The sequence below is a fragment of the Manis javanica genome, chromosome 1 (assembly GCF_040802235.1).
Source record: "Manis javanica isolate MJ-LG chromosome 1, MJ_LKY, whole genome shotgun sequence".
NCBI classification, from domain to species: Eukaryota; Metazoa; Chordata; class Mammalia; order Pholidota; family Manidae; genus Manis; species Manis javanica.
This window is the reverse complement of record NC_133156.1, coordinates 176,354,533-176,379,158: the sequence shown is the minus strand read 5'-3', so window position 1 is coordinate 176,379,158 and position 24,626 is coordinate 176,354,533. Positions and strand designations below refer to the sequence as shown.

Below are 24,626 nucleotides of genomic sequence, written 5' to 3'. Positions count from 1 at the left end.
AAAAAATACCATTCCTTCTATAGAACTACTTTAATGTTTTTCTTATTTTGTTATTAAAAATATTTTTTATTGGGGAGGCAGAGCGAAGATGGCTGTGTGAGTAGAGCAGTGGAAATCTCCTCCCAAAACCACATATATCTATGAAAATATAACAAAGATAACTCTTCCTAAAATAGAGACCAGAGGACACGGGACAACATCCAAACCACACCCACACCTGCGAGAACACAGCGCCTCATGAAGGGGGTAAGATACAAGCCCCAGCGCCATGGGACCCGAGTGCCCATCCCCCCAGCTCCCGGTGGGAGGAGAGGAGTCAGAGTGGGGAGGGGGAGGGAGCCCAGGACTGCTGAACACCCAGCCCCAGCCATCCGGACCAGAGCGCAGACACAGTGCATGCATGGGGTCCTGGATACTAGGGAAACAGGGCAGCAGGACCGGTGAGCGGGTGCCTGAGGCCGACACCAGAGAACAAAGAAATGGGAGCAGCCATTTTTTTTTCTTTTTTTTTTTTTGGCGAGTGCTTTTTGGAAGTCTTAAAGGGACAGGGACCCCAATACTAGGGAAACAGGGCAGCAAGACCAGTGAGCAGGTGCCTGAGGACAAAGAAAATCATGGGTGTTTCTTTTTTTTTTTTTTTTTGTTATTTAGGTTTGGCAAGTGCTTTTTGGAAGTGGTAAAGAGGCAGGGCAGGACACTTAGTCCAGAGGCAGGGAATCTGGGGATCTTGGGACACTCTAACCTCCTGGGCAGCAGGGAGCACAGAGGCCCATTACAGTAATAAATAGCCCCCCGGCTGCTCCCCCTCCACAGGGGCTCCACAATTTTGGAGCAGCAGCCCGAACCAGGACACCCCACAGCAATAGCGGAGATAAACTTCATAGCAGCAGGCCAGGAAGAAGGAGCTCTGTCTGTGTGCCCCTGTCTGCACGCAGCTGCCCAGCACAAGCCACTAGAGGTCGCTGTTCTCCCAGGAGAGGAAGACCACAAACCAACAAGAAGGAAAGCTCTTCCAGACTTCACTCGTACCAGCTCTCCAAACTATCTCTATCACCATGAAAAGGCAAAACTACAGGCAGACAAAGATCACAGAGACAACACCTGAGAAGGAGACAGACTTAACCAGTCTTCCTGAAAAAGAATTCAAAATAAAAATCATGAACATACTGATGGAGATGCAGAGAAAAATGCAAGAGCAATGGGATGAAGTCTGGAGGGAGATCACAGATACCAGGAAGGAGATCACAGAAGTGAAACAAACCCTGGAAGGATTTATAAGTAGAATGGATAAGATACAAGAGGCCATTGAAGGAATAGAAACCAGAGAACAGGAACGTATAGAAGCTGACATAGAGAGATAAAAGGATCTCCAGGAACGAAACAATGCTAAGAGAACTATGTGACCAATCCAAAAGGAACAATATCCATATTATAGGGGTACCAGAAGAAGAAGAGAGAGGAAAAGGGATAGAAAGTGTCTTTGAAAAAATAATTGCTGAAAACTTCCCCAAACAGGGGGAGGAAATAATCGAACAGACCATGAAAATACACAGAACCCCCAACAGAAAGGATCCAAGGAGGACAACACCAAAACACATAATAATTAAAATGGCAAGGATCAAGGACGAGGAGAGAGTTTTAAAGGCAGCTAGAGAGAAAAAGGTCACCTATAAAGGAAAACCCATCAGACTAACTTCAGACTTCTTGACAGAAACCCTACAGGCTAGAAGAGAATGGCATGATATATTTAATACAATGAAACAGAAGGGCCTTGAACCAAGGATACTGTATCCAGCATAACTATCATTTAAATATGATGGTGGGATTAAACAATTCCCAGACAAGCAAAAGCTGAGGGTATTTGCTTCCCACAAACCACCTCTACAGGGCATCATATAGGAACTGCTCTAGATGGAAGCACTCCTAAAAAGAGCACAGAACAAAACATCCAACATATGAAGAATGGAGGAGGAGGAATAAGATGGGAGAGAAGAAAAGAATCTCCAGACAGTGTATATAACAGCTCAATAAGTGAGCTAAGTTAGGCAGTAACATACTAAAGAGGCTAACCTTGAACCTTTGGTAACCACAAATTTAAAGCCTGCAATGGCAACAAGTACATATCTCTCAATAGTCACCCTAAATGTAAATGGACTTAATGCACCAATCAAAAGACACAGAGTAATAGACTGGATGAAAAAGCAAGACCCATCTATATGCTGCTTACAAGAAACTCACCTCAAACCCAAAGACGTGCACAGACTAAAAGTCAAGGGATGGAAAAACATATTTCAGGCAAACAACAGCGAGAAGAAAACAGGGGTTACAGTACTAATATGAGACAAAATAGACTTCCGAACAAAGAAAGTAACAAGAGATAAAGAAGGACACTACAAAATGATAAAGGGCTCAGTCCAACAAGAGGATATAACCATTCTAAATATATATGCACCCAACACAGGCACACCAGCATATGTGAAACAAATACTAACAGAACTAAAGGGGGAAATAGACTCCAATACATTCCTTTTAGGAGACTTCAACACACCACTCACCCCAAAGGACAGATATACCGGGAAGAAAATAAGTAAAGGCCACTGAACAACACACTAGAACAGATGGACTTAATAGACATCTACAGAACTCTACACCCAAAAGCAACAGGATACACTTTCTGCTCAAGTGCACATGGAGCATTCTCCAGAATAGACCACATACTAGGCCACAAATAAAGTCTCAGTAAATTCAAAAATATTGAAATTCTACTAACCAATTTTTCAAACCAGGAAAGGTATGAATCTAGAAATAAATTCTACAAAGAAAACAAAAACGCTCACAAACACATGGAGGCTTAACAACATGCTTCTAAATAATCAATGGATCAATGAACAAATCAAAATAGAGATTAAGGAATATATAGAAACAGATGACAACAACAACACAAAGCCCCAACTTCTGTGGGACACAGCGAAAGCAGTCTTAAGAGGAAAGTATATAGCGATCCAGGCACACTTGAAGAAGGAAGAACAATCCCAAATGAATAGTCTAACACCACAATTATTGAAACTGGAAAAAGACTAAGAAATGAGGCCTGAAGTCAGCAGAAGGAGGGACATAATAAAGATCAGAGAAGAAATAAACAAAATTGAGAAGAATAAAACAATAGCAAAAATCAATGAGACCAATGGCCATCCTGCCCAAAGCAATATACAGATTTGATGCAATCCTTCTCAAATTACCAGCAACATTCTTCAATGAACTGGAACAAATAGTTCAAAAATTCATATGGAAACACCAAAGACCCCGAATAGCCAAAGCAATCCTGAGAAAGAAGAATAAAGTAGGGGGGATCTCACTCCCCAACTTCAAGCTCTACTACAAAGCCATAGTAATCAAGACAATTTGGTACTGGCACAAGAACAGAGCCACAGACCAGTGGAACAGATTAGAGACTCCAGACATTAACCCAAACATATATGGTCAATTAATATTGTATAAAGGAGCCAGGGACATACAATGGTGAAACGACAGTCTCTTCAACAGATGGTGCTGGCAAAACTGGACAGCTACATGTAGGAGAATGAAACTGGACCATTGTCTAACCGCATACACAAAAGTAAATTCAAAATGGATCAGAGAATTGAATGTAAGTCTTGAAATCATAAAACTCTTAGAAAAAACATAGTCAAAAACCTTTTAGACATAAACATGAGTGACCTCTTCTTGAACATATCTCCCCGGGCAAGGAAAACAACAGCAAAAATGAACAATTGGGACTATATTGAGCTGAAAAGCTTCTGTACAGCAAAAGACACCATCAGTAGAACAAAAAGGTACCCTACAGTATGGGAGAATATATTTCAAAATGACAGATCCGTAAAGGTTTGACATCCACAATATATAAAGAGCTCACATGCCTCAACAAACAAAAAACAAATAACCAAATTAAAAAATGGGCAGAGGAACTGAACAGATAGTTCTCTAAAAAAGAAATACAGATGGCCAACAGACTGATGAAAAGATGCTCCACATCGCTAATTGTCAGAGAAATGCAAATTAAAACTACAATGAGGTATCACCTCACACCAGTAAGGATGGCTGCCATCCAAAAGACAAACAACAACAAATGTTGGCGAGGCTGTGGAGAAAGGGGAACCCTCCTACACTGCTGGTGGGAATGTAAATTAGTTCAACCATTGTGGAAAGCAGCATGCAGGTTCCTCAAAATGGACTTACCATTTGAATCAGGAATTCCATTCCTACGAATTTATCCTAAGAACGCAGCAATCAAGTTCGAGAATGACAGATGCAGCCCCATGGTTATCGCAGCACTATTTACAATAGCCAAGAATTGGAAGTAACCTAAATGTCCATAGGTAGATGAATGGATAAAGAAAATGTGGTACATATACACAATGGAACACTACTCAGCCATAAGAAGAGGGCAAATCCTACCATTTGCAGCAACATGGATGGAGCTGCAGGGTATTATGCTCAGTGAAATAAGCCAAGCAGAGAAAGAGAAATACGAAATGATTTCCCTCATCTGTGGAGTATAAGAACAAAGGAAAAACTGAAGGAACGAAACAGCAGCAGAATCACAGAACCCAAGAATGGACTAACAGGTATCAAAGGGAAAGAGACTGGGGAGGATAGGTGGGTAAGGAGGGATAAAGGTGGGGAAGAAGAAGGGTGTATTAAGATTAGCATGCATGGGAGGGGTGGGAGAAAGGGGAGGGCTGTGCAACACAGAGAAGACAAGTAGTGATTCTACATTTTGCTATGCTGATGGACAGTGACTGTAAAGTGGTTTATAGGGGAGACCTGGTATAGGGGAGAGCCTAGTAAACATAATATTCTTCATGTAAGTGTAGATTAATGATAACAAAAAAAAGAAAGAAAGAAAAGTTGGATTACTCCCTGATAGCATAAAAGTAACTGTAGATCAACAATTAATGCATGCTTTAAATATCCTTAATTTTGATCACTTAAAGGGTGTCAGATGATCGGCTATGGAGGTACATTTTTTGATAATATTCCTTTCTCTTAAAAAAAAAGAAATGGCAGTTCCTGTGTGGTGATCTCCAATAAGTTCTTCACAATGTTATAAATGGCATATCAAAATGTGGGCAAAGGGTCTGTTTGTGTTTATACAGAGGATCAAAGCCTAATTTGGCTACCCAGATAAAGAACTAAGATACAATATGAAGAAGAACTTCCAATATCAGCACTCTTTGGAAGAGTTAAACCAGAAGATGATCATCAAAAATCCTCAACAAAGATCCAGGCAATGCTGCCGTTGTAGCCGCATTCATCCCACTGATTCCTGGACTTGCCATTGGAATGAAGAAGGAGATATCTAAGCTCGCCTGTGCATACAGTAAAACAAGAAACTTGACTGGATCTATACCTTTGGAACTCAGCCAAGAATTAGGAGAAGTGCAAGTTGTAGCACTCCAAAATTTACAACTACAGACTATCTACTGTTGAAAGAACATCTGGGATGTGAACAGTCACCAGGAGTGGGTTGTTTTAATTTGTCTGTTTTCTCTCAGACTGTTCAAGTTCACTTGGACAATATCCACCATATCATAGATAAGTTTTCACAAATCCCTAGGGTGCCTAACTGGTTTTCTTGCTTTCACTGGAGATGGCTGGTAATTATAGGTCTGCTTTGGTTATGTAACTGTATTCGTATTTTGGTAATGTGTGTGCACAATTTAATTAGTATTTTAAAACCTATACATGCTTAAGTTACTCTACAAGAAGATATGTCAAAGAAATAATCAATCTTCCCATGTTATCTTCTGTCTGCTACTCCTATAGCTTTTCTTCTTCCTTCCTAATTACAACCCTTAAATAGAATTCGTGCCTCTTATCGAATTTATCAAGTATCATAATTCTTCCAAGTGCTAAGTATACCTCAAGACAAATACTGGGCATAGAAGCCACAGGGCATAAATCTGCAAAGAAGTAAAAAGCTAGCCTTTTCAAACAATATTGCCTGTCTCTCACTTACCAACTTTACATTTCCCTGTATGGCCCCGGAAGATGACTGGTTAGCTAGAGACAGGTAAGATTCCTCAAGGGAGGAACAACCTAAGACAGGCACAGTCACAGGGGGGCCATCAGGTGAGAAACTGGGGATCAACCAAAGTGAGGCTTAGAACCGCACCCTCCCTCTTTTAAGAGAATCTTCTGCATCCGTGGATGTTTTATTGCCCTTGTCTAGCTCGGATTAGCACATAGTCTACAGGCACACACCTGATCATCTACATTTGCTCTTTTACAGCACTCAACTATGTTTCTACCTTTATCTTGCATCTACCTACCACTTCAGCATCTTATTAAAAATAATAATAATAATAATAAGGGAGAAATGTGGGATTCACATATAAATCAAGTGTAAAAATCAAATGAATATTCGTATTTGACCTGATTGTTTATAGTTCATAATTTTGATCAAAACTGAAAGTTTCTGTGATGAGTGAGTGCCCTTGTACTGTTCACCATGTAAGAACTTATTCACTATATAAGAACTTGTTCACCATGTAAGAACTTGTTCGTTATGCTTCAGAAGATTGGAGACTGACGAGAATTAGGCTTGGGGTGGATTAATGATTGTACACTGAGCATTGAGTCCCCTATACAGAATTTTATTGTTGTTAACAACCATTTAATCAATACATATGAGAGATGCCCTCTCAAAAAATAAATAAATAAATAAATAAAATAAAGGGACATTTAAAAAGACCTGGCATGTGTTAAGGAAAAGTACAGTTCTCTGGTTCTGAACTTGGAGAAAGCATTGCCTTCCCTGGGTCAATAGGAGCAGAACCTTGGAAAAGTAGCTTTAGGGAGGAGGCCATGTAAGAAAAACTGTGGCTATTTAAAGGGAAAGGAAGTCTCTTCCCAAAGGGAAGCCAGAGGGCAAAGGATGGTGTGACCAACCATCCCACTTTGCCAGGGACTGAAAAGTTTCCTGGAATGCAGGATATTCAGTGTTAAGATCAGAAATGTCCTGGTCAAACCAGGAGGGTTGGTCACCCTGGCAAGAGAGCAATTCATGGAGGCCAGCCTTCTGGGTTTGATGAAAAATTGGAAAATGAATTTAGAGGAGAATTCAGGAAATATATACTGTGGGACTACAGTAAATATTTATAAATTTGAAAAAAAACCATGATTATGATTAAAAAATATATATTTTTTATTTATTGGTTCTTAAACTATCTTTGATTACACTAATATAAATTATAAAAATGAAGAAATGGTTATCTATTTACACCTATTAAGACAAACGCTGTTAATATTGGGGGTCTGTCCTTCCATGTCAGCATAGTGGTGAGGTTTAGGGGAGTACTGGTGAGGCAGGTTTTAATTATGTGACCTCTGGTAAGTTACTGAGCTGTGAGGCATCAGATTTATTACTTGAAAAATAAGGAAAGCAGTATTATCTAATTCAAAAAGTGTTGCACATATTAAAGTAACGCATTTAAAATTTTCTGAAGATAGCAAGATTCAAATAGAAGTAACTGTTGCATCAGTCAAAACGTTTCTTAATAAATACCTATATTTTTTCCAGCTTTATTGAGATACATTTGGTATAATATTGCATAAGTTTAAGGTATGCAATGTAATGACTTGATACATGTATATGGCAAAATGGTTACCACAGTAGGGTTAGTTAACACATTTATCACTTCACATAATTAACATTTTTGGGGGAGGGTGAGAACATTTAAGGTCTTCTCTCAGTAATTTTCAAGTATTTAATATTGAATTGTGTTAATATTGCAAGTATTAAATCAACTTTTAAGATAGTATTGTTCATTATATTTACCATTCTGGACTTAGATCCCCAGAATTTATTCCTCTTATAACTGAATGTTTGTACTTTTTGACCAACATCTCTCCATATCCCGCTCCATAGTCCCTTGAAACCACCTTTCTGTTCTCTGATTCTGTGGGGTTTGCTGTTTTATTTTTTAGATTCCACATAAGTGAGATCATACAGTATTTGTCTTCTTTGTCTGACTTAACTTAATTTAGCATAATACCCCCAAGGTCCATTCATGTTGTAACCAATGACAGGATTTCCTTCTATTTTATGCCTGTTATTTCTGTATTTATATACATTTATGTGGATAAAATTGCAGTATTTCCAGAATCTCTCACCTTGCCTTAGTGCATCTCCATATCAATAGTTAATTACAAGGGGGAGTGAGGGCATATCTGGACTGGAGAGGTTGAGTGGGGAGCAGAACTGAATGACTGCTTGTAGGAAATAAACGGGTTTCTCATACTTAATTTTTCCCTTTGACTGATATCTGTTGCAAAGGTATTTTGCTTCAGGACTTTACCCCTGGAGTTACAATGTATATGTCACATATTTCTTTATCCATTCATCTGTCAACAGACACTTGTTTCCATGTCTTAGCTACTGTAAATAATACTGCAGTGAGCAAGGGGGTTCAGATATCTCTTATAGATAGTGATTTCATTTTCTTTAGCTGTACACTCAAAGTGAAATTTCTGGATCATATGGTAGTTCTATTTTTACTTTTTTGAGGAAATTCAACTCTGTTTTCCATAGCGGCTACACCAATGTGCATTCCCACCAACAGTGCACTAGGGCTCCATTTTCCCTTCATCCTTGCTGGCACTTACTATCTTTGTCTTTTTGATAATAATCATTCTAATATGTGAGAGGTGATATCTCATTTATATTTTGATTTGCATTCCATGTTAATTAGTGGTGTTGAGAATATTTTTATGCATTTGAACATTTTTATGTCTTGGAAAAATGTCTATTCAGGTCTTCTGCCCATTTTCCAAACAAATTATTTGGATTTTTATCTCTTGAGTTGTATGAATTCCTTATGTATTTTAGAAATTAACCCTTTATCTGATATATTGCTTATAGATATTTTCTCCATTCTGTAGGTTACCTCTTCATTCTGTTGATTGTTTCTTCTCTTGTGCAGAAGCTTTTTAGTTTGAGGTAAGTCCAACTTCACTATTTTTGCTTTTGTTGCCTGTGCTTTTTGTAACATATTTAAAAAGTAATTGCCAAGACCAATGTCAAGAAGCTTTTTCCATATGTTTCCTTCTAGGAGGTTTATGGTTTAAGGTCTTAGATTTAAGTCCTTAATCAATTTCACATTAACTTTTCCCAGTGGTATATACAGTGGTACAGTTTCATTCTTTTGCATGTATATATCCAGGTTTCCCAACACCATTTACAGGAAAAACTGTCTTTTCTCCATTGAGTATTCTTGGCTCCCTGGTCAAATATTAGTAAACCATTTAAGTATGAGTTTATTTCTGGGCTCTCTATTCTGTTCTATTGGTCTATGTATCTTTATGCTAGTACCATAGGCTTTTGGGTATTAAAGTTTTGTAGTACAGTTTGAAAGCAGGAAGCATGAGGCCTCTAGCTTTATTTTTCTTTCTTGAGATTGCTATGGCTATTTGGGTTTTTTACAGATCCACATGAATTTTTGAATGTTTTTTTCTATTTCTGTGAAAAACACTATTGGAATTTTGATAGGGATTCCTTTGAACCTATAGATGGTTTTGGTAGTATGGACATTTTAACAGTATTAATTCTTCCTGATTTTGTTTGATTATGTTCTTTTGCTTTTCATTGAGGTTCTTTTAGATTATTATTTTGAATTCATTGTCAGAAAATGTGTAGAACTCCATTTCTTTGGGGTCAGTTACTGGAGCTTTATTAGTTTCCTTTGGTGGTGTCATATTTTCTTTATTTTTAATATTCCACATAACTTTGCACTGGTGTCTATGCATTTGAAGGAACAAATACCTCTTCCAGTCTTTAACAGTTGGTTTCAGCAGGTTAAGACCTTCTCTAGTCTGTTTCTCAGGCTGTTGGGATTACTTCTAGAATTGCAGTTATGCTGGGTTGAAGCTGATTATGGGACTGTCACCAGGTCTGCAGTATTACCAGGGGCCAGGGCAGGCATGGATTCTGTCTGATACCTTAGTGGATGAGACTGCATCCAGTATATCATTCAGTAAGGCAGTGCTGGGGCAAAGGTCTGCTTCAGGGTCCACAGTTGGATCCTCAGAAAGCAGTCCTATTACCAGTTGTATGGCAGGTGCTGCTCCCACCAGATCCTTAGTAGGGCTGCATCCTGGTTACTGGATGGGTCCTTACTGGGTAGAACTGACTCTGGACATTGACTGAGAGAGACTAGAACTGAACCCCATGGCTGTGTTAGGCTCCACTGTCAAGACTGATACCTGCAGATCTAGCTCTGGAGACACAGGTGGGTATGCTTCCTGCCAGATCCCTGGGCAGACTAGGCTGGTCTTTGACCATGGCTGGAAGGGCTGGAGGCAAGCATAAGGCCCATTTAGGATCTGAATCGCAGTTGGGAGTGCCTCCCATTAGTTCCCTGGTCTTCCAGTACTGTTCATGAACTGCGGCCGGGAGGGGCTAGAGCTGACTATCGGATCCTTCCAGGAGCTCCAGGAGCACAGACATGAGTGTCACCTCCTGGTATCCCTGGGCTGTCAGGTCTGTTGGAAGAATGCAGCTCTGTAGGGCTCTTTTAGTATCTCCAGGGATGTAGGTGGGAGTGGATCCTGCTGGGTCCCTGTGCCAGGAGGGCTGATCGCAGAGTGGCTGGGATGGGCTGCAGCCCAGTTACTGGGCCCTTTCAGAATCTACAGTCTGACTGATTTTGGTGGATTTACCTTTAGGGGCTCGTGGACCACAGTCAAGAGGGGTTGTATCTGGTTTATGGGCCACTTCAAGGTCCTTAGCCAGGACGGAGATCTATATGTCTATTACCCAATGAATGAGTGATACGACTCTTCTGAGTCCCTTGGGGTTTGGTGCTGGAGACAGAATCCTTCCTCAGTGCCGGTGACAAAAAAAGATGGGAATATCAGCAGAGTCCATCACTGCCTGTTCATGTGCTCAGTGAAAACATGGGATTTTTTGTTACAAGAAAGAAGGCAGAGAGACTAGCAAACAGTGGTGTCTACCACAGATGTGATAACCAAAAGTGATTTTGGACATGTTAATTATTTTTTTCAACCCCTCCCTGGACATACTAAATTTGAGATGCCCGTTAACCTTCCAGTGAATATATTGTATCGACAGTTAAGAGAGAGTTAAGCTAAAGATGTGAAATTGGGAGCTATAAGCTTATAAATATGCACACACGCATGTATACACACACACACACACACGCACACATATATTGAGATAAAAAACATAAACACCTTCACTTTTTTTCTAGTTATGTATAAATACCATACTGACTTAATTGGGGTAGCTTTCTAGTAAGTTTTACTAATTGGTAGAGCAAGCTCTCCTAATAATCTTTATATTGCTCAAGTCTACCTTAGCCATTCTTAATATTTACATTTCTATATACAAGAAATTCCTTCAGAGCTTGAGATATAGCTAACCTTTATTTTAAGTGGTAGAACTAAGCACATTCTTTCTACTACACCACAAATGTTCCTACATCCTTAGATGTCCATTCTTGGTTACAGAGCCTGTAAACAAGATAATTTGTTTCTATGCACTGCATTACCCCCTTGTAAGGGGACTGGTTTCTCTTTCTGTCCACACTGGTCTCAGTATCAGCCAGCACAGTTACTCCTTTAGAGAATCTAAGATACCAATTACCAGATCAACCAAAGAGGTCATATTTCTTCATAACTACTTTAATAACCTTATATCTGCTAAATAAAAAGGAAGGTCAGCCAAAACATTTAAATATAACACTGTTGCCCATAGTAAAGAACTGGAATGAACAGAGATTATTATTAATAAGCCACTAAAGACATAATTAATTGCTTAATTTAATGACTCCCATTAATTTTCAGACCATAAGCATAGGTGAAATTACAACCTGTATGTGAATCTCAGTAGACAACTTTGCCTTCATTTTATTTCAAGACTCCTAAATTACTGACTTGAGCCTTTCTGGATTGGAATATGGGCAAAATCAAAAGTTAGGTAAATCACTTTCTAAAATATAGTATGGTAACAATTTCAAGGGAATATATGAAAGGGTATATCTTAACTTTTTATTTTGAGACCATTGTTTATTCACATACAGTTGTAGTAAATGCTACAAAGAGATCCACAGTACCCATTACTCAGTTTCCCCAATGGTAACATTTTGCAAAACTCTCGTACAAAGTCCCAACAAAGATATTGACAATATAGTTCAGATTCTTTCACCACTAAGATCTCTGGTATTTTATTTTTATAGTCACACTTACCTACCTTCCATACCCTTTTGTACCTGTCTGAACCACTGGCAGTTCACTAATATGTTCTCCATTTCTATATTTTCTCATTTCAAAAAAAAATGCTATATAGGTGAAGTTATGTACTGTGTGTATGTGAAATTATATAGTGTGTGTATATGTATACACACACACACATCACACACACATATATATATCTATATCTGGTTTGTGTGTGTGTGTGTGTGTATATATATATATATATATATATATATATATATGTATACATAAAATACATTTTTAAGTTGTAGCCATTTTGTTAGTGTGTAGTGACATATCACTGTGGTTTTAATTTATGTTTCTTTAATGGTTAATGATGCTAAACGTTTTTCATGCACTTATTTCCAATCTCTTTGCCCTTTTTAGTTAAATGTCTGTCTGGTCTTTGCCCATTTTCTAATTGGGTTGTTTTTGCTTGTTTGCTTCACTGTTGAATTTTGAGAGTTCTTTACATATTTTGGATACAAGTCCATTGTTGAGTATGTGGTTTGCAAATATTGTCACATTGTCTGTATAGCCTGTTATTTCACTCTCTTCACAGGATCTTTGCACACACATTTTTTATTTTGACAGGATCTTTAATGTCTTTTTAGCTGAGGAACATGACATGATTCTATTTCTCAGAGATTTCCTGCAGTAGTGTTTATCAGTTCTATGAGGTTCAAGAAGAGTCTTAGGTTGTTGTCATGTATAGTAAAACAAGTCTCTAAGCTGAAGGGCATGTAGTGGTTCCTGTGGTTTATCCTTGAGAAAGGTTGCCTGCACCTGTTAATCATAAACTTAATTACACTGAAGTAATCCTTTATAGTGTTTGATTATATCAGCATATAAAAAAAAAAGTCATGGATAGGAGATGGGATTTCCACATGCATAAGGTATCTGGTGACTAGCTTTTCCATTTTATTTTGTGTACTATCTTGGCTTAAATAATGCACTTTAATCTGATAAAATTGGAGTATATCTCTAAGATTATGGTAGAAAAGTAAAAGCATATTCTGAACAATATTTAAGAAATATTGTTCAGAAATATTGTTCACAAATACTGTTGAATTTGCACTGTGTATGTAAATAGACAGTGTCAGTCTATGTGCAATGGATGTATTAAACAATGCTGGCCAGGACTGGTAATTTAATTTGTGGGGCCCAGTGCAAATGAAAATGTGGGGCTCCTTATTAAAAAATTACCAAGAAATTAAAGATGATGAGAGCACCTGGAAACCAAGCACAAAGTTCCCTTTTCATCATGAGGATGGTGCCACAGCACAGCTTGCATGTTCAGAAAACTGGTCCTAATGCTAAGCATAGATGGTCTGTTGCAAAATAAGCATATGTTTTGGGGATTGACAATAAGTTGATATCAGGGTTGGCAATTCAGGGAAGTAAAGAAGTGCAAACCTATCCATGTCTCTTAAGTGTTCTACAGAGCAATATCCTCACACATTTGCCTCTTTGACAGGCAGAAAGGAGCATTGCTAGGGATAGCACAGAGGATAACAAGCGTACCACAGTGTTCTCAGTATAAGGCTAGTTTTCATAAATGCATAGCCAGTTCAGTTGAATTTGTTTAAGGATTTGTGTGTGTGTCCCACATCTGGGCTGTTAATGTCTCAGGGACAATGTGGGACAGACTTAAGATCTAACATGCCAGTAGGGGAAGTATCAGAGTAGGTAATGAATTTGTGTTATCAGATGGCTGGGGATTCTTCTTCTGGGATTTCCAGAAACTATCCTGTTCACATTTAAAGGCAATCTACATACATAACAAATCGCATCCCACCAGATTAATGGTGTCTGGAAGGCATTCTGCCTACATGAGTGGTTTCAGAAAATCGAAAAAGTATGTGGTAAAGATGGAGCTTTAAGAGTGATTGAAATTGCTTTCCATAAGACAGTGATTACTCCAAGGAAGAGGTGACAGGATGGTGGTGGGATGAGTGACCAAATTATTTGCTCATTTGTCCGCTAGGAATGAGATCCTTTGTCCCTATAATTGTACAGATATTTTCCTTTTAGAGAATCACTGTTTTGTGATAGTGAACACAGAGGATATAGTGCTTATTTGGACAACCCTCGTTTAGGGAAAGGGCATCATCCTGCTCATTTTTTTCTGCATTATTGAGCCAGTGCTGGGCAATTAATTTTTCATTGGTCCTTTTCCTTTCAATAGTGCCGAATGCCCTTATCTATTTTTCACTTAGATGTGGGATGACTTTCATTTCATGAGTTATCTAATTGTTTAATATGAATAACCATTAGTTTTGCCTGGAGTTTCCCTTTCTTTGTTCATATCCTCAAATCTTCTCCTGCAACTTAGTTGAAGAAGCAGAAGGCTAGGTGATAACTTTGTTTTTTAGTGATTCCATTTATTGGAAGTTCTTGAACATTTGTACAGAACTTGGAGAGGGGTGGGAATGTCTTTTTTCCTTTTCCAGTCCTGAATATTCCTTACACGTTTGTGACAGACCAAATACTCCCTAAAATTAGGAACAGATTCTGTTCTTTGTTTGTAAGATTGGATTTTGGACCATTCAGTATTAGCAAATAAGACCTAGGGGATCACAAGAAGGAAGTTGACTATCCTATCCTATTTTAATTCCTTTATATACACATATGTATCTTTCAGTTAATGCTGTATCAGGTTGGACTAAACCTTTAGGTATGTTTAATTGGCTTTTTCTAACCAAGCTATAACCCCATGGGCTTATTTAATTGGTCCCACCTCATGCCTTTGATACCAGAGTAGTTACAATGGAAATCAGCAGTAGTAGCCATGTTGGAAATGTACAGCTTTGCAAACCTGCAAGTCCTGCTGGGAATACAGCAGCTGGATCTTAATAGATGCACATGAGATGGGAGATCTGGGGCAGCCCTTGTAATTAATGTATGTCTAGATTCCTTTAAATTTTGACTTGAAAATCTCTAATTTACTTGAAATAGCCAATTACAACAAATACGTTAAAGTTTAATTTGACATTGAATTTAATGATTGTGATGTCAGATGGTAGGGAAATCTATTATTTCCCTACCATCACTTACTGAATATGTTTTTCAAAACTAAGGTGCTAATAGTCATAACTGTGATGATAATTTATAGAGCAAAATGAGCATTTCAGAGTCTTTCAGATAAATATCCAAGATTGCTTTGACAAAAACATGACAAAAACATGGGTCCATTAGATGAATAATAATGTCAACAAATATATAGTATAAAAGCATCATGACACAATCAATTAGAAAGCAAATGCAAAGTTGTATTTGTGAATAGTAAAAGATATACTTGTTTCCCTGAAAGAAAAGTTGTACAAGTGCTTTATGAAAAAAAATAAAACTTTATTAATAAGAAGATGATTATCTCTTATCCTTTAATTATGTTGTAAACAGACTGGTATACATGACAGTGATTCTTTGATATTTAAGATTTGTTTTGCAACTAAGACATGAACATTATTTGTAAGTGTTCCATGTGTGTTTGAGAAAAAAGTGTATTCTCTGATTGTTGTTGGGTAAAGATTTCAAAATGTGTCTATTAAATTAAGCCTACTTGTACTGTGCAAATGGTGTGTGTGTGTGTATGTTTTCTTCTTCCTAACCTCTCAATTTCTGAAAGAGAAGTGTGGCTGATTGGTACTTTTACAAATTTTACATTATATATTTTGAGGTTACTTTTCATACCACCTAAATATAGAACTTCTGTTTTATTTTTTCCTGCTTTATTGAGGTATGATAGATGAATTAAAATTGTATATATTACATTGTACAGCATGATTTTTAAAAATGTGAGGATTTAATATACTTCTCCATTGTGAAATGATTACTACAGTCAAGTTAATTAACACTCCTATCACCTATTTTCTTATTCTAAATTTTACTTTCTACAAAGTTTGAAAGTTACATATTTCAGTATTCAGTCTTTCAGCAGTTGCTTTGAAATTCTACCATGCATACTTAAATTTATAAAGATCCAGTCGAATTAATACCTTACATCTTTTTTTAAGAAAATAAAAGATTAGAATATTTTAACTCTGATTGACTCACTCCCAAGATAGACTTTACAGACCTCAGCAGACTTTGTCATAGGTTTATATTTTTTCACTCAGCCTTGCATTTCAAAGCTTCCTACAGTTAGGAACTGCTTTTGGTCACAGGTAAAAAGTGTCCTGACTACAGTGACCTAAGTAAATTGAAATTTTATTTTATCATGTCAGAGAAGTTTGGAGCTAGGAAGTCCACAGAGTCATTAGACATTGTTAAAGAAAAATTGCACTGGACAAGATGAGCAGACAGAATTTGATTTATTTCAGTACTATTGCCACCAAGAGGAAAGAGCACAGACAGTCCAGATACTCAGCTCGGCTTAAACAACGGGCAGCAGAGTGTTTTAGGAACTGTAGTGGGGAGATCACAGGCCATCTGTGTTTGCTAATTAGCTTTACACAAAGGAAAAGTAAAGTTTCTCCTCTCTGACTGGCAGGAGGTAGTTTTTCAAGTTGGAGCAAAGTGCCCACTGAAGTGAGGCTTCTGTCCTTGCACAGAGACTGGGAGATAGGGCTAGATCTTCCTTTGATGTTTATATTTCAAAGAGATCCAGGTCTTTGACCACCTCCTAGGGTCTTAAAACTAGCAAAAGGCTTTAAGGATATTTGGACACAGACCAAGGGGGTAGAGAAAGGATTTGCAATTACAAGTTTTCCAAAGTAAATGTGCCAAGAAAAGGGGGTTCAGGGACTTTTATAATTAGGAAGAAGCCTGTCTAAAGTTTAATCAGAAAGAACATTAAGGCCGTCTTGGTCAGAATCTTTTTCTCTTGTTTCCAACCTCTCTTTAGTATGTTGCTTCCAACTTCAGTCACAAGAAGGCTGCAAGACTCCAGCCACAATGCTTTCATTACAAATTGGAAAGAAAAGGGAGAAAGGCAAAATGGCAGCCCTCACGTATGAGTCACCCAACTTAAAGAGAATTATTAGAAGCTCTACCCAGAAACTTCTGTTTACATTTCCTTGTTCATTTTAACACAAGGAAAAAGAGGCTGGAAAGTGCATACTATGAATAAAATCAGCCCAGAATAAAGTAAGAATTCTGTTTTAAAGAAGGTGAACTGGGATGTTTGATAACCAGTATAGTCTTTGTGACAGCCCCTCTCTAACTACTTACATCTTTATATGCCCTCCTCTCATTCACATATATACTTATTAACCTGCCAAAAGGTAACGATCTAGTTTCTGTGTCTGGTAATTGCATTGAGCACAATGTCCAGGTAATGTGCAGCCCTCTCCTTCAGGTCTACATGAAGCTTCCATAGTCTGGCCAATATCAGTTAAAGACATTTATGTGCTCCCCACTCAGGGGATACCTAATAGAAGAGGGGAAAGTGTAAGAAAATAAATAGCTATAGTAACACCTTCCATTTGGAAAAGAAAAAAAATGGAAATCATACAGTCATCACTGAGCCAGAACAATTAACCTGTCTTGTTTGAAAAGAATTGGGAGAACTTCCTGTCCTGGCAATGGAGTGGCTTCTATGGTTAACCCACCTTTATTTCAGTACTATTGCCACCAAGTTCTGCATTCCCTTTTTCTCCATGGTCTCTGGCTCTTCCATCTGAGAGTCACATCTGTCCATTTATCTCTCATGGTCACAACAGGGTGGGCATTGGTAGGTTGTCCTTCTTGGAGGCCTCACAACTTTCGCAGCTTCATTCCTATTGGTGGAGGTTTGGAGGTTGGGATGGTTTTGGTAATTTACAGTGAGAGGCTGATATAAGCCTAGCACAGACATTATTTAGAAGTATTATTTCTCCAAAACCTGCTAGGTTCTCAGTGTTTTTGCTTCTGGTCAGGGACATGCCCAAGTAAATATAACCAAAGGTCTTGACTAAATACGGTTTTTAAGGCTAAGAACCCATTTTTAACTTACTGGCCTCTAAATTCTGCCTATTCCACTAGGAATAGGTTAATGGTGGCTATTTGAGACTGTTTGAAATGAAAGGCTGTGCAAAAAGTAATACTGTTAATCTGACCATTGCCCCTTTGCTGTATTGGTTATGGTATCAAAAATTCTACCATTTATTCTGTTAGACTCTGAAGTATTTATATTTTTAAATTATCCCTGTTACATCATCAATGTCCTTGAGGAGTGTTATGGAACTACAGGTACTTCATCTGTGAAATGCAGATAGTCCCCACATACATCCTGGCATTGTTGTATTTTGTACGCTTTGAGGTGACACACAAACAAGACAGATTATTTGTTCTGATAAACTGGAGAGTTGAGAGAGCAGCGATAAGAGAAAGAATAACTACAAACAGTTTCAGTTTCTAAAAACAGTGAAAGTTTCTTTTAGACATTTTTATTTGTTATCTTCTCGGTAATAAGTAAAAAGAACAAAATTGAATTCAGATGTTTTATTTAAAAAACTATGTCTAAATGGGATGAAAATTGTGATGATGATAATGATAAGACAAGTCTCATACCTGGGCAATGTGCTAAGATCCTTACATGGAATATGTCATTACTTCTCATGACAATCTGCTATCTTACATTTTAAATGGTAGCTACTAGAATCTCTGATGTGGTTCCAGAATAAAACACTTAAATTACTCAATTTCAGTATAGTTCCTGGTCATTTACCTAAAAACCAGGTCTACAGTCAAGAAATAAAAGGCTTGGAAGTATCAGTTGACACATTCTGAAATGTTTATCATCTGTGTACTTTTTTGGTTGTTATTTTAATTTTGGGCATCTCTGCAGCACTTTGAGACCTCACAATTCTCTAAGGGCTGTTGATTTAAATCCATCTAGTGTTGATCCTTTTCTAATGTGCAGCTCTGCCTGTTTCAGCTGTCACTGTGGGAACAAGATGTGTATTAACCATGACTTTCAAGCTAGAAAGTTTCACATTTGTTTTGACAACCTACAGTGAATTCTCTACCAAAAGCAATTTCTTGTGAGAATATTATGAACAAGTCCTTGCAAAGTGGAAAGTTTGGGGACCTTCTGATGTGAGAGCTTACCTTCTCTGTATGGAATAGCATTGCATTATTGACCAAGGCTGTTGTCTAACAAATGACCCATTTTATAAATCCAGCTGGTGTTCAGGATGGTAGGCTTATCTTTCAAAATATCTTTTTGAATTTGAGACAGCAAAAATGTAGAAGACAAGGAGAATTCTGTCACTTGTGAAGTGTAACCTGTGCTAATGATTTCCTTGTCACAAATTTTCTTTTGGTATAGGAAGTAAAATAAAGGCTGGCTTAAGAGGTATACATTACCCTGTTATGTGGAGAAATACATCATGACAGTGCAAAAGGTAGAAGGCACACAAAAAGAAAATGGGAATATTTGGCTACATAAAAAGTCAAAGAATGAACTTTGTATGTGTGAGAAAGAGAAATGCAAATCACAAATAGGACAAAATGCTTGCAGCATTTGTATAGACAAATGTTTCATATCCTTTACTATTCAGATAATGTATTCAGCATTCATCACATGCTAAACATTGGGTTAAATATTTTTTACACATGATTTTGTTAAATCTTCACAGCAACCTATTGTAACAACCCTAGGTATTATAAGGAGGTTATATTGTACCTCCCCAGGATTCTCATGTTGAAGTCCTGAACCCCAGTACATCAGCAGATAACCTTATTTGGAAAGAAGGTAATTGCACATGTAATTAGTTAAGAATATATAAAAAAATCTTACTGGAGTATAGTGGGCCTCTAATCTAATGCCTCTGTTCTTATAAAATGGACCTGACTCTAGGGGTTTTGCCAGCTTTATTTTTCTAAACATTGCATTGTTTAGAATCTAACATAGTTTTATTTAATTCTGTGTTTGCTTGCTGACTGTTTATTCACATATAATGTTAATTCTATGAGAACTGGGGTTTTATTCTCATTTGCCACACCTAAAGCAGTGCCTCCCAAATAGTAGGCCCTTAATAATTATTTATTACATAAATTAATCTTAAAAGTAGTGGTAGTTGAATCATTCTAAATTAATCCTTCTCTCTCTCTTCATGTATTAAACAGCTCAAGAGATTGTTCTAGATAGAAAGCTAGACTATATTGGCCCTCAACTAACTATGGAATAAAAATTTAGGTTTCTTCAGCAAACAAACTACTTGAAGTCATTCAGCTAGTACTATTGTTCCCTGAGTATCATTCCAGGTCAGTTCCTATCCCAAAAACATATCTTAATAGATTTTTAATAAAAATTCTGTATCAAATTCTGAACTCATATCTTACAGAGTTGTTATACTACCTTTGGGTTACCTTTCATAATAATAATATCCTTGTTTTTATTTTTAATTAAAAAATTATATATAAACAACAAAGCAAAACTGAAGGAGCAAAACAGCAGCAGACTCACAGACCCTAAGAAGGGACTATCAGTTATCAAAGGGAAGGGGTTGAGGAGGGTGAGTGTGGAGGGAGGGAGAAGGGGATTAAGGGCTTTATGATTGGCACACATACTGCAGGGAGTCACAGGGAAGGCAGTACAGCACAGAGAAGACAAGTGGTGACTCTAGAGCATCTTCTCATGCTAATGGACAGTGACTGCAATGGGGTGTGTGTGGGGAACTTGATAATACGGGTGAATGTAGTAACCACATAAGATTGTATATCAGTGATACCTTAATTTAAAAAGTTATATATAGAAGTTATCATTCATAATTTTTATATTTATACATTTCTGTTTATAGACATCCTCTGTGGAAACAGGTGTATATGGCCAGGACATAAAGGAGAATTAAATTTATTCTTATTTCAATAGCTATTAAACCAGTTCTTTTGTTTTAGGTCTCTGTTGCAGTATCAGCATATCAGCCTACCTGACTATGAATGATTTTTATGTCCCATACAATAGGTGCCTTAAGTTGATAATTGGGAAGAGGGCTAAATATATAACATTTATGCACAGATTCAGAATTGTTCAGTGTTTTGTTATTTAGCTCTGTAAGGTTACAAGAAGTAGGAAATTGCAGGTTACATTATGAAAGAAGATAGGGAATATGGATAGCATTGACCATCATGTCATAGCTTCATAACTACTCTGGCTCTGGAATCCTGAAATATTATTAATGAAACAATAATTTAGTATTATTTGAGACTTAGTTTAAATGACTAAATTTGCTTGGTGCTTGTTTTTCCCAGAGTTGGACAGTGTTTATGACACACTTGTTCTGAGATGCTTAGGATCCCTTATGGTAGATGATTGCATGTAGCTCAAACTCACTTTATTTATTTGGTCATCTGAGGCCAGTGTAGTTATACTGATTTCATCAAGCATCCATGAAATGACACATTGCAATGTAATACAAAAATTACTGCTTAGGTTCCCTTTTGTAGTAGCACCTTATAGGCACTTTATGGTCTACTTTCTAGTTCATGAAAACCTTCAATAACTTGTGGTTGAGTAAGTGCAGGAACAAGGAGTAGAGTAAATTTGACTCTCAGGTACCTGTGAATGAGGAAAGAGGAACTGGTGTGAGGTGGCACTCTGTAAAATGATCTCAGCACATCTGCTTGCAGCAAGACCCACATTCATGGGCCCATAGTTAGTTGAAGGTCCATTTGGTATCTTTTTATCTAGAGCATTATGGGGCCTCTTATTGAACTCAAGATACTATCCAGAATGAAAAAAAGGGGTTGAGTGGGAGAATTAATTTAGAATGACAAAGCCCACATTTTGCTTTGATTCATTCATGCAGTAATATCTATTGAGATCCTAGTATTTGTTCAGGTGGGGACAATGTTTCTAGTAACCACATGTAATAACGGGAAATGACTTTCTGGCCTAGAGCTGTGATTTGTCAAACAGCTTGGGCTCCTAAACCCCGGTGTGTGAAAGGGAATATCACTTTGTGAAAAAATGACTTACTATGAACTTTTTCTGCATGAAATGGGAATATAAACAAAAAGAGTCCTTGGTGCATTTCTCCTAAAACCACTCACTCTGAGAGCAGAGGGATAGTCTCATCTCAATTCCTCAAAGAAACACTATTGACAGAAACCTGTATACCTTTCTTCTGGGTTTGTGTTGTGCAGCTGAGAGTCCCTTGCCAAGTTCTGGGGTAATATTAAACACATGCCCCACAGTATGCATATAGATGTTACTATGAATCTTCTGATATAGTCAATAATGCAGCTTTCGTTTTTTTCTCATAGCAGTTAACAATGATAAAGTCTAGACCAGACTTTGAAGTACCCTTAAGAGAGGTTCTTGACATTATCCCTTTTATGGTTGAGTTATTGAAAAAGGAAAGCAGACCACTCCTATTCCTACACCAAATTGGGTAAACTGATCAAGGTTGCATATGCCGAAGTTACACGGAGTTGCAGGGCTAATCATAAATAAGCTCACAGCAGTAAAATAACCACTAATGGAAGGCTTAAAAAGCTCTAGGAAAATAAGGAAAATAGGTTTCACTTTGGCAAGTGGCTAGTAGTCCCTAAGTTTGTCCTCTGCCAATATCTTACAAAAGCTCATAGAAGAAAAAACTTCACCCAAAGAAGAAAGAATACCAAGGGACAGCATAGCAGAATGTGGAGTAATTGCAGGAAATACTGAATATGGGTAGAATTGGAATGTGAAAAACCTGTGCAATCATCAGAATAGCTCTGGCTAACTCCATGAAGCACCACTTTAAGAAAGCAGACCCTTCATTCAGTTCCAAATGTGCTGCAGATCCTTCTTGAATTCTTCATTATTGGTACATATGCCTCTTCATGATAAACATCTGTATTTGAACTAACTTGATTGAGTTTCTGTACCTTACAGCCTAAATTTGTAACTGAAGCACATTCTTGCTCTCTTTTTTTCCTGTTTTTAATAGCTCTCATTTAATGGTATTAAAAAATTAATTTCCTAACATCATGTATGTTGTATGCACATAATTACACACAGCACTCACACAACAAACCGCAGACCAGTTCTAAAGGCCTGCCCTAGTGATTCACCCAGGAGCTCAACAGTTTGGAGAGAAGAAATTATGTAAATCCTGAGAGTAGAAGTTGAATTGGGAGAATTGAATGCACTGAAATGCCTTCTGCCTATGTTTTCACTCATCAGACAGCTTTCATTCTTCATGACTCACCTTGGGTGTCAGGTTTTCTGAGAAGATTGCTTTGACAGCCCACTAGCCACCCCACAAATGTACCACACGCTGAATTAGCTGCCCTGTGTTTGCACCATGAAAATAGCGATGTCAGTAGTAAGATCAATAGCTAACAATTTTGAGTACTCAGTGTGTGCCAGCAATGTACTAAGTGCCCTACACACGTTATCTCACTCAATCTTCACTCAAACTTCGTGAAGTGAGATTAGTTTACAGATGAGAAAACTCAGGCTTCAAGCACTGTATTCAGCACTTTACATTTATTGTTTCATTTTATCATCACATGGATAGTTTGGAGCTGTTGTGATCCCTACTTTAAAAATGAGAAAATGAATGCTCATAGGACTTGTCTAATTCCTTGCCTTTATCTCCATTATATCTATTATAGATTTTATTCAAATGGAAGTGATCTGTTTATGTGTCCATGTCTCCTATGATGCAGTAAATTCAAGGATAAGGGCTGTACCTTACTCACTTTTCAATTCCAGAATATGTGCTCAATAAATACACTCTTGTCTATGCAGACTCTTCCTTGATGTTAGTCCTAAGATCCTTAGGTTTTAAATGTATTTCAGTAAACAGATAAATGCAACTGTCCTTCTGAAAAAGACCCTGGTGTTTTAATTTTGCTACCACATTGCTGTCTGCCCTGCAAAAGATCCCCAAGGGATCACTCTTCTTGTGGGTCTGGTCAAAGCCAGGTTGACCACTGCTGATGCCCCTGCAGGCCTTAGAGTAGAAACTCAGCTCTTCTGGAGCCTAAAGCTTTAGTCCTTTGTTGCTTATATGCCCACTAAAGGACTCTAAAACCATTGCCATTCATGCTGGTTGTTCCAATAATCCATGCACAGTTTTGCACTGATGCAGGTAATGCTGTGATACTGAGGAAGTAGCAGAAATCTTGTACTGACCATCCTACACCTGCACCTGAGAAGCTAGGGAAAGCTCACCACCTGCACTGGACCTCTTCAGCCATCTGCAGCCTTCATCTCAAGCTTCCCCTGCCAAGAACACAGAGAGAAAACAAACTCCAAGGGCATGCATTGTCAGTGTCCTCTGACCAGTTCCTTCGCAGCAAGGAGAAGAGCAGGACCATCATTTCTCTACAGGGAAAAAGAGTGTGTCATTGCCTGTGGCCCCCAAAAAGGAATAAAAAAAATACCAACAAACCTCAGATTCTTCCATTTTATCACCACTTACCGTGTCACCTTC

At 37.8% G+C, this 24,626-nt stretch overlaps 1 long non-coding RNA gene across 1 annotated transcript; it reads left to right on the top strand.

Moving 5' to 3' along the window:
- Positions 1–194: 194 nt before the first annotated feature.
- LOC140849625 (uncharacterized) lies at positions 195–24,410 on the top strand. The gene is made up of 3 exons (XR_012131741.1): positions 195–246; positions 8,944–9,001; positions 24,282–24,410. It is a non-coding gene; the product is annotated as an uncharacterized lncRNA (long non-coding RNA).
- The last annotated feature ends 216 nt before the right edge of the window (positions 24,411–24,626 follow it).